The sequence below is a fragment of the Lissotriton vulgaris genome, chromosome 11 (assembly GCF_964263255.1).
Source record: "Lissotriton vulgaris chromosome 11, aLisVul1.2, whole genome shotgun sequence".
Lineage (NCBI taxonomy): Eukaryota > Metazoa > Chordata > Amphibia > Caudata > Salamandridae > Lissotriton > Lissotriton vulgaris.
In genome coordinates, this window is record NC_141699.1 from 804,069,700 (window position 1) to 804,083,965 (window position 14,266).

Here is a 14,266-nt window from a genome sequence, read left to right on the forward strand (position 1 = left end):
ACTTTTAGCTCGAACAGCTGAATGGATTTGCATAAAACTTGGCAAAATTGTAGGGACTGTTAGCCCGATGTGCCTTTGCTAGGTCTCAATATATGTGCTCCAGTGGATTTTGATAAATTAACGTTCAAAAAAATATATATATCTGTGACAGCGCTCCGGGTAGCGCTCCGGTTCGCGTACTTGACGCGTAACGGAACTTCGCGAAGCGAAGCTGATTGGCTCTCCGGTGTCTGTCAACATTCTAGACAGTTCGGAGCGGCCGCAATCTCGTCTCTCGGTAGGATCGAGAGACAAGAGGAGGCCAAAACGAAGGGGGAAATGACCATAAGGCGGCATAGTAGATCCTCCCTGACAACCTAGGTTTGATGTGGAGGCTTTAAAAGAGCCCCGCGGGGCAAAAAAAAAAAAAAGATTTTTTTTTTTGCGTGGGGAGCGCCCGGTACGCTTTTGTACAATGGGCAGTGGTAATCTAAATGATGAGGAGGGGGGGGGGGATCGTTCAAAGCACATCAGCGTGCATAAACACGAAAATGTTTTTATCTACCACGTACTTGACTTATCTCTCTGAGATGTATTCCCTTGTGTTTCGGCAATGGTAGTCTGTTCATTACATAGATCGCCCAAGGGCGGTAGTACAGACCGCGCGTAGGAAAGGGTCAAAAGCCAGGTGTATAGGAGTATGTAACAAGCGAGCCATTTAATTGAAAACACTAAACGTGACAAACGGTTGCAGGATCCATGAAGGTTGATTTTATAATTGAAAGTATAACAGGATCAGTTACAATAAAATTGTCCATACGCACACCATGGGCGAGTATCATGGGTAACATTATTTCGAAGCTTTATTAATACAATAATCAATAATGAAAAATCGACATCAATAGGGTTGTCCGTATTCCCAGTCAGTACCCTTCCCCGCCCGCCATGTGCACAAAGACCGCATACATCCCCCATAACGTCAAGGCTAAGTAACTAGAACGTCATAAGGAGTTGCAAGTCGCTCCCATACTGGCGCCATTTTGGTCGAGGCCAGGCAGGTTCAGAGTATAGTTCAATGTCTCCAATAAGAAGCGGCAGGACCAGAATCCCTTTCGGCAGTTCTGGCTTCATCATTACGAGCACTAGAAAACAAGACATTCTGGGCAATACCACCCTTGACGCAGCCCTTTATTCTACAAGATGGTGTCTTTCAAAAGCCAGGGGTATAGGAGTATGTAACAAGCGAGCCATTTAATTGAAAAAACTAAACGTGACAAACGGTTGCAGGATCAGTGAAGGTTGATTTTTTAATTGAAAGTATAACAGGATCAGTTACAATAAAATCGTCCATACGCACACCATGGGCGAGTATCATGGGTAACATTACTTCGAAGCTTTATTAATACAATAATCAATAATGAAAAATCGACATCAATAGGGTTGTCCGTATTCCCAGTCAGTACCCTTCCCCGGCCGCCATGTGCACAAAGACCGCATACATCCCCCATAACGTCAAGGCTAAGTAACTAGAACGTCATAAGGAGTTGTAAGTCGCTCCCATACTGGCGCCATTTTGGTCGAGGCCAGGCAGGTCCAGAGTATAGTTCAATGTCTCCAATAAGTAGCGGCAGGACCAGAATCCCTTTCGGCAGTTCTGGCTTCGTCATTACGAGCACTAGAAAACAAGACATTCTGGGCAATACCACCCTTGACGCAGCCCTTTATTCTACAAGATGGTGTCTTTCAAAAGCCAGGGGTATAGGAGTATGTAACAAGCGAGCCATTTAATTGAAAAAACTAAACGTGACAAACGGTTGCAGGATCAGTGAAGGTTGATTTTTTAATTGAAAGTATAACAGGATCAGTTACAATAAAATCGTCCATACGCACACCATGGGCGAGTATCATGGGTAACATTACTTCGAAGCTTTATTAATACAATAATCAATAATGAAAAATCGACATCAATAGGGTTGTCCGTATTCCCAGTCAGTACCCTTCCCCGCCCGCCATGTGCACAAAGATCGCATACATCCCCCATAACGTCAAGGCTAAGTAACTAGAACGTCATAAGGAGTTGCAAGTCGCTCCGATACTGGCGCCATTTTGGTCGATGCCAGGCAGGTTCAGAGTATAGTTCAGTGTCTCCAATAAGTAGCGGCAGGACCAGAATCCCTTTCGGCAGTTCTGGCTTCGTCATTACGAGCACTAGAAAACAAGACATTCTGGGCAATATCACCCTTGACGCAGACCTTTATGCTACAAGATGGTGTCTTCCATTCAGAAAATATTGTTGACAGCATTTTGAAAGGAAAGATAAAGGCCGTTCTCCTAGTGAGTCTCGCATTGTTACATTTATGAAGAATGTTGAAGAGTAGTATGTTGAAAATCTGAAGCCATCGTTCTACAAACTCTCAACCAGCCTTGGATGGAAAAATCCTGAAGAATGTACAAACTGAAAACCAGTTTTTGTCTGCATAGCATCAGCAGCAACACTTGAGTCAGCTTTGTGTGAAGCCGCCATCTTGATCCAATCAATACCGTCCCCCTGCACACATTCAGGGACCAGGCCGCAGGACGTGTCTTTAGGTCAAACGGATTGTGGGACAAGGTGCAGAATGGAAGAGTCACCAAAAGGCAAAAAGTTCCGCCGGACCCCGGGAGCCGGCCTCCTATGTCGGGGGCGATCTCAGGCCACAACAGGGCAACAAGACTTGGGGAGGGGGCAGGAGCCAAGCGCCCCCTCCCAGTCCGCGCCACCACACCGCCCCTCGGGGGCCTCCGTCAAGCGGTTCAGGGAGGCACCGCAGGCAGCGGTTCTTCAGATCAGTGGCTCTCACCGGCAAGGCTCCCCTCCGTTAGCAGCGATCGTTGGCGCTGTGGTTGCGGCCGGAGGCCCCGCCTAGTCAACGCCCCGGCCTCTCCATGTCATAGGCCGCAAGAGTGGGCGCAACTCTGCTGGCCGAGCGAGACTTGGGGAGGGGGCAGGAGCCAAGCGCCCCCTCCCAGTCCGCGCCACCACACCGCCCCTCGGAGGCCTCCGTCAAGCTGTTCAGGGAGGCACCTCAGGCAGCGGTTCTTCAGATCAGTGGCTCTCACCGGCAAGGCTCCCCTCCGTCAGCAGCGATCGTTGGCGCTGTGGTTGCGGCCGGAGGCCCCGCCTAGTCAACGCCCCGGCCTCTCCATGTCGTAGGCCGCAAGAGTGGGCGCAACTCAGCTGGCCGAGCGAGACTTGGGGAGGGGGAAGGAGCTAAGCGCCCCCTCCCAGTCCGCACCACCACACCGCCCCTGGGGGGCCTCCGTCAAGCGGTTCAGTGAGGCACCGCAGGCAGCCGTTCTTCAGATCAGTGGCTCTCACCGGCAAGGCTCCCCTCCGTCAGCAGCAATCGTTGGCGCTGTGGTTGCGGCCGGAGGCCCCGCCTAGTCAACGCCCGGCCTCTCCATGTCGTAGGCCGCAAGAGTGGGCGCAACTCAGCTGGCCAAGCGAGACTTGGGGAGGGGGCAGGAGCCAAGCGCCCCTTCCCAGTCCGCGCCACCACACCGCCCCTCGGGGGCCTCCGTCAAGCGGCTCAGGGAGGCACCGCAGGCAGCGGTTCTTCAGATCACAACAGAGTCTCATGCTCGATCAATTGAGTTGGCCGAATCAGGCAACAAGAAGGTGTGGGAGGGGGGCACCACTTGCTCAACCACCACCTGAGGAGGTGGTACTCTCCTCCTAGGAGGTGGTGGTGGGGATGCACCAGCTGAAGCTACAACACTTGCTATTGCTAAGTGATCAAAAAAGGTCTTCCTCTCACAAAGATGAAAGTCAGAGTGAGGAAACAAGGAGGGGTTTTCATCATTTGGGACAAAAAATAGTTCTAAACCAATGAAAAGTGTTATTTTTAGGTCACATGACCTAGCCTTACATCATTAGGAACCCAAAAGTGAAATGAACCAATGAAAAGTTTTATTAACAAGTCACATGACCTGTTATGCTTACGTTACGCGCTCCGCGCCGCGCCCCGGATCGCTTCCAGGAAGCTGCGCTTCGCGCCTCGCGCACCGGAGCACTTCCGGGTGCGCTAACGCGGCGCGTCATATGATGCATTACGCGACAACGCGATACGTTGCGGTTACGCGACGCGTCACGATGTTGTTTTCTAACGCGGCAGTTGCGCAAACAGAACGTTTATCGGCCGGGCATATGGAATACATACACATTCATACCATACAATCAGGGCATGTACGCACAGTCACACCATACAATTTTTCACGTTCCCAGTGATGGTCTGCACTCCATGCAATATCTCACAGCGCTTGTCTATGTCTTTCCTTACATGGAACACGGTGCAGTCCATGTCCACTCCATTCTTCAGTCGGAACTCCGATGTAACCTACAGAGGAGAAAAGAAAGGGGGGGGATACAGAATTCAGAGGATGTCAGCGCGCGCAAACACGAAAAAGCTTCTACTCACCATGTATCAGACTAGCTGCAGGAACATGTGATACAACAGATCTTGGCTATCCCTTTCGCATTATTTTTCTGTGTAACATATCCTCCCCTTCTTATGATGCCAAAAAATGTTTCATTTTGTTTGCCTCTAAATTTGAGTTCCCTCTTCGTGTATTTGTTTCTCAATTAGTCTTATTTTATGGGACAAAATACCACACCTTACATTTGGCAGATACCTTAAGCTACGGTCGACCATTTTCTAACAATTCTGGAAAAAGGGCAGGTGTGAGGGATACAAATTTCAATCAATCCTAAATTCAGGCAAAGGGTCTGCATTATCTGTCTTCTATTGTTTGGGAATAACAGCCATTATTCTAAAACCTTACCAACCTAGACGATTGTTATGACGCTGATTCCATACTTCCTTCGAAAACTGTTTTTTGCAAAAATGTCAGTATACAAATACGCGCCTACAACCACGTGGGCCGGCAACGGAGCAAACTGGAATCGTATATGATGAGGGGACCTTTACACTGTAGAAAAATGTAACGGGCGGGCCATTAGGTTGCAGGAATTAAGGTGTCTAACAGTTACAATGAAATTATCTAGATATACATTTGCGGGCAAGTACCATGAGTAACGTTAATTCGAACTTTCAATAGTACAGTAATGAATAATACATCAGAACTTAATATCAATAGGGATGTCCAAATGTTCAATCAGTACCCGTCCCCGCCCGCCATGTGCTCCAAAACTGCATACATATCTCGTGATATCAAGGCTGAGCAACCAGTACACATCAAGGAGTTGCGAGTCTCATTTATACCGACGCCATTTTGGGCGAGGCCGTGCAGGTCCAGAATATAGTCAAAATGTCTCCACCAACCAGCGGTCGGAACAGAACCCCTTTCAGCAGTCCAAAAAGTTGCGTTAAATGACAACAGAAGGGACAGGCAACAAGAACCATCAGTCAAAGAGGGGAGGGCAAGTTCTTCTCTACCGGGTCACGTTGGGGCTCCACCGGAACTGATCGAATTGGTAGTCTACAGTGTTTCTGGATGTTTCAGACTGAAGCTGGCGTCAGCATGAGAGCACCCCGTGGCTACGTCGTGGCCATTCCGCGAGCAATCATGGCAGTCGCTCCCCACCGGAAGTCTGCGGGAGTCGGGGGCCCCGGTGACTCTTGTAGAATCTTCAAGGCTGAGGGGACGCTTTTGGGAATGGGGCCCATGCCCTAGCAGTCAAGCGTCCGAGTCAAGGGTTGCCCAGAGCCATCCTTGCAGGCCAGGCCCAAGTCTGTGGAGCCGACCGCCATTTCCTGAGCTCCGTGGCAGCCGCCTGTCGCTGTACCGCAAGAGTGGGTGCAATTCGGTCGGATGGCGGGTGAGACACTGTAATAGCAAGAGCAGGCATAATTCAGCTGGCTGAGCGAGGCACTGTGACGCAGGAGCGGGTGCAACTCAGCTTGTCGAGTGAAGCGCTGGGGTGTAGCTGAGAAACCTCCACCTGGGGAGGTGGGGAGGCTCGTTCGCGCCGCCTCTCCCTTCCAGTGCACCCCACGCCGTCTCCTGGCACAGGTATATGTGATGGTTGGACCAGGGCACCGCAGGACGTGTCTTCAGGTCAAACGGATTGTGGGACAAGGTCCAGAATGGAAGAAGCATCAAAAGGCAACAAGTTCCGCCTGACCCCGGGAGCCGGCCGCCTATGTCGGGGGCGATCTCAGGCCATACCAGGGCAACAAGACTTGGGGAGGGGGCAGTAGCCAAGCGCCCCCTCCGAGTCCGCGCCACCACACCACCCCTCGGGGGCCTCCGTCAAGCGGCTCAGGGAGGCACCGCAGGCAGCTGTTCTTCAGATCAGTGGCTCTCACCGGCAAGGCTCCCCTCCGTCAGCAGCGATCGTTGGCGCTGTGGTTGCGGCCGGGGACCCCGCCTTGTCAACGCCCCGGCCTCTCCATCTCGTAGGCCGCAGAGTAGTCGGGGAGAAATCACGGGGACGGCGGCATGCATTTGGATCGATGTTGCAGCAGGCTGCCATGTAAATAGTTATTTAATAAAACGTTTTACCCTGTTACTTTGCTGGTGTGTTGTATATATTTATAATATTTGCATAGGGTTTGTTGTTATTTTGGGCGGCGGAGCCGAGCTGTCTTGCAGCCATCATGGCGTCGAGCTCAGTTCCTCTCACTAGTTTCATATTTCTCATGAGGGGTTGTTCCTAATGTTTCTATTTTAGCGAGGTCAAAAAGAGATCCCATTAGTGGCCTACTGATTTTGCTTGATTCCTTTTGTTTTTTCTAACGATTTTTCACTATCTGCAAAGACTAAACAGAGTATTGCGACTCTGTGCTTGTTTGTAAATAGAGAATGAACCAAAGAGAACCAATTCCAAAACCGTAAATGCTTGGATAACAATCAATCAAATGGAGAGAGAAGCAAGCACGACGGATTACAACGGGGGCAAAGGCCTGCGTTACCTACCCTTCACTATCTGCAAAGAGAGAATACTCCTAAAAGAAAAGAGGGGGTGGGGGTGCAGCGTTCAAAGCACATCAGCGTGCATAAACACGAAAATGTTTTTACCTACCACGTACTTGACATTTTAAAGCTTTTGATATTTGCTATTAAAAAACCATTGAAATTCACTGAAAAAACCATGGGTAATAGACCATATATAGTTAGGAATTAGCATTTACAAAACCTTATTTTAATCACACAAAACCATTGAAATTCCATATATAGTTAGTTGCACTAACTATATATCGCGCACCCGCAATCCACTGCTGATGATGTCACATATTACATCATTCATGACATGGTCAGTGACATCACTGATGACATCTCAAATGACATCACTGATGACATCACTGATGACATCTCAAATGACCTCACTGATGACATCACTGATGACATCTCAAATGACATCACTGATAACATCTCAAATGACATCACTGATGACATCACTGATGACATCTCAAATGACATCACTGATGACATCACTGATGATATCATTCATGTGACAATACAATGCATCTCCTCACACTTTAATATAACCTCTGTTACATCCAGTGTAAAATACAGAATATAATTTTTTAAACCATTGACACACCAATACTAGTTACTACATACGCACTCACTGATTCCTATGTCTACACACAGATTCACTCATTCACCCATTCAATCATTCATACATACAATCACTCATCTTTACAACACTATCATATGCACTCATACACCAATACAGACACTCACACTCTGCCACTCATCCATGGAGTTACTCACACACCTAGTCAGTCCTGTAAAGAATCAATCACACTTCCATTTTCTAATCAATACAGTTAAACATAGAGTACCTTACATTTTCAAACATATACTAACACATACTTACTCTCTTATACAATCATTGATACAAGAACACATTGATCTGCACAGAGTCACACATCTCCCAGCCAGCCACATACACACTCAGTCTCCCATACAAATACTTCGACAATCAATCAATAACCCATATAGTTACTCATATAGCTACTGATCAACACATGCAGCAGTTTACAGAACAACAGACATAATGATGCACAAGTTAAGACAGTTTAGTCACTAACCCATGCACTCAGTGAGACACATTTAATGACTCACTCATACAGTCAGTCACGCACCTACTAATTCCTTCATCCAGACACTTCTACATCTACTCATTCTTCAATATGTAAAACATATTTAAACTTTACAGAAACACACAGTCACTGGATCATGTCATCAGTGATGTCATCAGTGATGTCATTTGAGATGTCATCAGTGATGTCATCAGTGATGTCACTGACCATGTCATGAATGATGTAATATGTGACATCATCAGCAGTGGATTGCGGGTGCGCGATATATAGTTAGTGCAACTAACTATATATGGAATTTCAATGGTTTAGTGTGAGTAAAATAAGGTCTTGTAAATGCTAATTCCTAACTATATATGGTCTATAACCCATGTTTTTTTCAGTGAATATATATATATATATATATTCAATGAAAAAACCATAGGTTATAGAGAATATATAGTTAGGAATTAGCATTTACAAAACCTTAAATATTCACTGAAAAAACCATAGGTTATAGACCATATATAGTTAGGGATTAGCATTTACAAAACCTTATTTTACTCGCATAAAACCATTGAAATTCCATATATAGTTAGTTGCACTAACTATATATCGCGCACCCGCAATCCACTGCTGATGATGTCACATATTACATCATTCATGACATGGTCAGTGACATCACTGATGACATCACTGATGACATCTCAAATGACATCACTGATGACATCACTGATGACATCTCAAATGACATCACTGATGACATCTCAAATGACATCACTGATGACATCTCATTTGATATTACTGATCACATCACTGATGATATCATTCATGTGATAATACGATGAACCTGTTCAGACTCTAATATAATCTTAGATACAATCAGTGTAAACAGACACTCACAGACTGTCACTCATCCATGGAGTTACTCACACACCTAGTCAGTCATGCAAAGAATCAATCACACCTCCATTTCCTCAACTATACAGTTATACACACCTTACTTATTCAAACATATACTAACACACATTTACTCTCTTATACAATCCCTGATACAAGTTCACAATGATCCATACAGCCACTCACAAATTCACTGGCTCTAATGCACAGTTATTTATATATGTCAACTCTCACATGTAAAGTGTTTTACATATGTACTTACTTTGCACTGAGATATCCATTCACTCACCAATACACTCATGCACACAGTCAACCGCCCATACAGCTGTTTCCACATGCACTTTTGAACCTATACATCTAGTGAATCAACTGCTCACACATCTATGCACAGAGTCATACACCTCCCAGCCACCCACACACACACTCAGTCTCCCATACAAATACTTGGGCAACCAATCAATAACCCATATAGTTACTCATATAGCTACTTATCAACACATGCAACAGTTTACAGAACAACAGACATAATGATGCACAAATTAAGACAGTTTAGTCACTAACCCATGCACTCAGTGAGACACATTTAATCACTCACTCATACAGTCAGTCGTGCACCTACTAAATCCTTCATCCAGACACTTATACATCCACTCATTCTTCAATATGTAAGACATATTTTAACTTTACAGAAACATACAGTCACTGGATGTTGTCATCAGTGATGTCATCAGTGATGTCATTTGAGATGTCATCAGTGATGTCATCAGTGATGTCACTGACCATGTCATGAATGATGTAATATGTGACATCATCAGCAGTGGATTGCGGGTGCGCGATATATAGTTAGTGCAACTAACTATATATGGAATTTCAATGGTTTTATGCGAGTAAAATAAGGTTTTGTAAATGCTAATCCCTAACTATATATGGTCTATAACCTATGGTTTTTTCAGTGAATTTTTAAGGTTTTGTAAATGCTAATTCCTAACTATATATTCTCTATAACCTATGGTTTTTTCATTGAATTTCAATGGTTTTTTGAAAGCTAATATCTGTAGCTGTAAAATGTATTCTTCTTTAAATCTTAAAATATATTTTACATGTTTTTAATACATTTTTTTAAAAAATATTTTTTTGTTCCGCTCCTAGTCCGCGAACCGGTCAGCTTCCCGTTAGCTCATTTTAAAGCCGCGACTCGGTCCGCGAACCGGTAAACGTTCTTTTAGCGTAACTGTTACGTTAGAATGACGTTTTGCGTTGTCGCGTAATACGTCATCGGACGCGCCAAGTTAGCGGACCCGGAAGCGGACCGGAAAGCGGCGCAAAGCGCGAAACGTAAACACAGCAGGTCATGTGACTCGGTAATAACACTTTTCATTGGTTCATTTCACTTTTGGTTTCCTAATGATGTAATACTAGGTCATGTGATCTAAAATTAACACTTTTCATTGGTTTAGAAATTGTGCTTTTCCCAAATGATGAAAACCCCTCCTTCTTTCCTCACTCTGACTTTCATCTTGGTGAGAGAAAGACCCTTTTACATTCTAGAGAAATGGCTTCAGTTGTTGCTTCTGCTAGTGTTCCCCCACCACCACCTCCACCTCCTCATGGAAAGAAAGGACCACCTGCTCAACCAATCTTTGAAGAAGAGGAAGATCAGGAAGAGGAGGAAGAGCCTGAGTTTTTGCCAGAGGAGCCCAGGAGGTACAACAGAAAGGAAAACTTCATCTGGCAATTTTTTAAATTTCCAGCAGGGCAAAAGAAAGTCAATGCAAGATATGTCTTTTGCCGTATTTGCGATGAACGCCTTTCAAGGGGGACGGACAAAAAATATAGTTTTGGAAATTTTACAATGCACAGGCACATGAGTAGGTGGCACCCAAATAATTATAGTGCTGCCCAGCTTCGCGACGAACAGCAAAATCCCCCGGCAATGGCGAGAAGATCTGTCGTCCCAGAAGTATCGGGACCAGAGGCGAGGGAGTTGATCCCGAACATTCAAATGGACATGGGGGAAGTAAAACAAGTGTGCGTGTGGTGCAACCAATTATTATGCTACCGAGAAAGTAGCATTACTCTTATAATAAAAGCAATCAAAAATCACGTATGCCCGAAACGCCCCAAAAAATAAATTCTTCTTTTTTTTGTTGCTCCTGTTGAGCCCTCTTCAATGAATCATTTTTGTTTCACCCCTCCCCCCAAAAAACAAAAAAAATTACAAAATGTTCAGAAAAAAACAAAAAAATATAAAACATGTTCAGAAAAATAATAATAAAAATTTAAAACAACAAAAACCAAAAAAAAAGTTCTTTTCAGAACTACCTCCCCATTATAAAAAAAATTGGTAGAATTTTTGGAACTCTGCCAACCTCTATTTCTTTTAGTTCGCTCCCAGTTCACACTCCGGTACGCGAACCAGGAGCGAACCAAAACATTTAAAAAAAAAAAAAAACAGTAAGTATAAGGAAAGGAAACAGACAGTTATGTTACAAGAAAGACAGCTATAGGGAGTAAAGAAAAGATACTGTTACCCGCAATTCACTTCTGATCATGTCATATATTACATCATTTTTGACATGGTCAGTGACATCATCAGCAGTGGATTGCGAGTAACAGTATCTTTTGTTTACTTCCTATGTTATGTTATGTTATGTTATGTTATTGAGTTTTTTGTATAGCGTACAGCTACTCACAAGGAGTGTCCCGACGCTTTCCACCCTCAACTCGTATTGAAATAACACAACACAGCTAAAAACAGACAACAAAACAGAACAAAAACAATGGGCAGTAAAAACAGGCTAGGAGTTGAAAAGCCAGGTCTTCAGGCCCTTCCTAAACTGGAGCAAATTAGCAGTGCTCCGCAGAGAAAATGGAAGCAAATTCCAAAGCTGGGGGGCTCTGCAGCTAAAAGACCGCCCTCCCGCGCGGGCCTTCCTCACCCGTGGAACCACCGCTCTACACAGAGCTTCTGATCGGAGGGAACGAGCTGGACGATAAAAAGTCAGTCTCTGCTGCAGATATCCCGCTCCTGAGCCATGCAGAGCTTTGTGCATCAAGGTCAAGGATTTAAACTGGATCCTCTTCCTAATGGGGAGCCAATGGAGGGACTGGAGCAACCCAGACGCTCGAGCTCGTCTCCCTAGACCAAAGATCGCCCGGGCAGCAGAGTTCTGCACCACCTGAAGGCGCTGGACCAGATAATCAGGAAGGCCGAGAAAAAGAGCATTGGCATAATCTAGCCTCGAACCTACCAGAGCCTGCACTGTAATCCTCCTGTGCTCCTCAGATAACAAAGGCAAGAATTTGCGGAGCATTTTCAGTAGTCCGTAACAGGTGCCGGCCAGGCCAAGGATGTGAGTTCGGAGCGACAGCTGATTGTCTAGCTTGACGCCCAAGTTTTTGGCCACCACTGAGGACTGAACAGGAGGACTCATGTCGGGCGGCCACCAATGCTGCCACTCAGGATCGGCGACGCAACCAAAGAATAAAATCTCAGACTTTCCCGAGTTGGCCCTCAGACCGTTCCGCTGGAACCAGTCGAAGACCAGCGCAAGGCAGTCCCGGATTCTCTCTCCCACAAACTCTTGATCTTTCCCGCATGTGAAGAGGAGTTGCGTATCGTCGGCATAAGAGACGATCTGGGCCCCATACTCCTCTACCAATGCCGCCAGAGGGGACATAAAGATGTTAAATAATGTGGGGCTCAACACAGAACCCTGTGGAACCCCAACTCCCAATGGCGGCATCTCGGCGGAGCTCTGGGAGACCCAGACCGTCTGGCGGCGGCCTTCCAGGAAAGAAGTGAACCACCTCAGCACCGTCCCCCTCAGGCCGATGTCAAAAAGCCTAGTTAGAAGCATCTTGTGGGGGACGGTGTCGAAAGCCGCCGAGAGATTTAACATGACCAGCATGGCCCTGCCGCCGGCATCCAGAGTCTCTCTGATGATCTCAGTCACCTCTATCAGAGCTGTTTCCGAACTAAAATTAGATTATTAGCTTCCAAAAAACTAGAGAGAGCGCCATGGGCATGTTTTTCCGTAAGCTTCGCTAGTGCTGGTAGCAGCGAGATAGGCCTGTAGTTCGCCAAGACTTCGGTGTCAAGGCCCGGTTTTTTTAGGAGGGGGATCACCATCGCTCTTTTCCAAGAGCTAGGGACCCGTCCCTCCCTCAGGGAGGCATTAAGGATAGGGTTGACCAAAGGGTTTACCACTGCCGCCATCCTAGCCAAAAATTTGGCAGGGCAGGGGTCAAGTGGCGAGCCAGATTTGAGGTTGGCCAACAGCGTAAGAGAGGCCTCGCTGGTAACAGTAGGGAAGTCGGACAGCACTGCCACCGCAGTCTGCAGCCATCCAAAGTCCAGCCTCGCACCCCTCCCTCCATCCGGTTCCTCCACGAAGGTGGCCTGAATGGCCTTGATCTTATTTGTGAAGAAACCAGCGAGATCGCGGGCCCAAACATCCGCCGAAGCTGGAGGGGGCGGATGGGAGCTGGGGATCGTAAACTCCCTCACAATATTAAAGATCTCCTTGCAGGAGTTCGCAGATGCCTCTATCCTCCTGGCCAGATAAACCCTCTTGGCACCGAGAATGTCCCGATGGTAAGCCTTCAACACCGCCTTGTAGGCAAGTTTAGCCTCCCCATCGTACACAAGGCGCCAGGCCCTCTCAGCCGCCTTGCACTGCCTACGAGCCACACGGAGCGCCTCCGTAAACCACGGGGCAGAATGCCGAGCCACCGTGGACCGGGGGACAACCTTGGGAGCAAGATCTTCCAACCGATCGGTAAGCCAACGCTGCAGAGTCTCCGTGTCACTATCCAGGTCCCCCGAGAGAGGACAGGGGTGTTCCAGCAGTGCCTGCTCGAGCAAGTCAGGAGTTACTCTATGAAGCGCTCTCGAGGCCGGTTTAGGCAAGGTAGGCGCTCTGTGATCCGGACGCGCGCATTCCAGCACCAGAAAGCTGATCAACCAGTGATCGGTCCAGAGCATCTGCAGGGTAGCAACCTCCATAAGCGGAATAGATGAAAACACCTGATCCAGGGTATGCCCCTTCTCATGTGTTGGCCCTGATACGCAAGGAATAAGACCAAGCGGAGATGTAACATCCATCAATTTGGCCGCATCAGGGTCATCCGCCACATCCAGATGGAAATTGAAGTCGCCGGCCACAATGCAGTGCTGAGTGGATAGCGCCAGCTCGGAGACAACTGTCTGTAGATCCTCTAAGAAGGAACCCACAGGACCTGGAGGTCTATAGATCAGCAGCCCCTTCAGGGCCTGACCCAGGGACAATCTGATTGTGAAGGCAAGCGACTCAGCATTCCCGATAGGGTTCAAGGGAAGTACTGAGCAGGAAACGCAC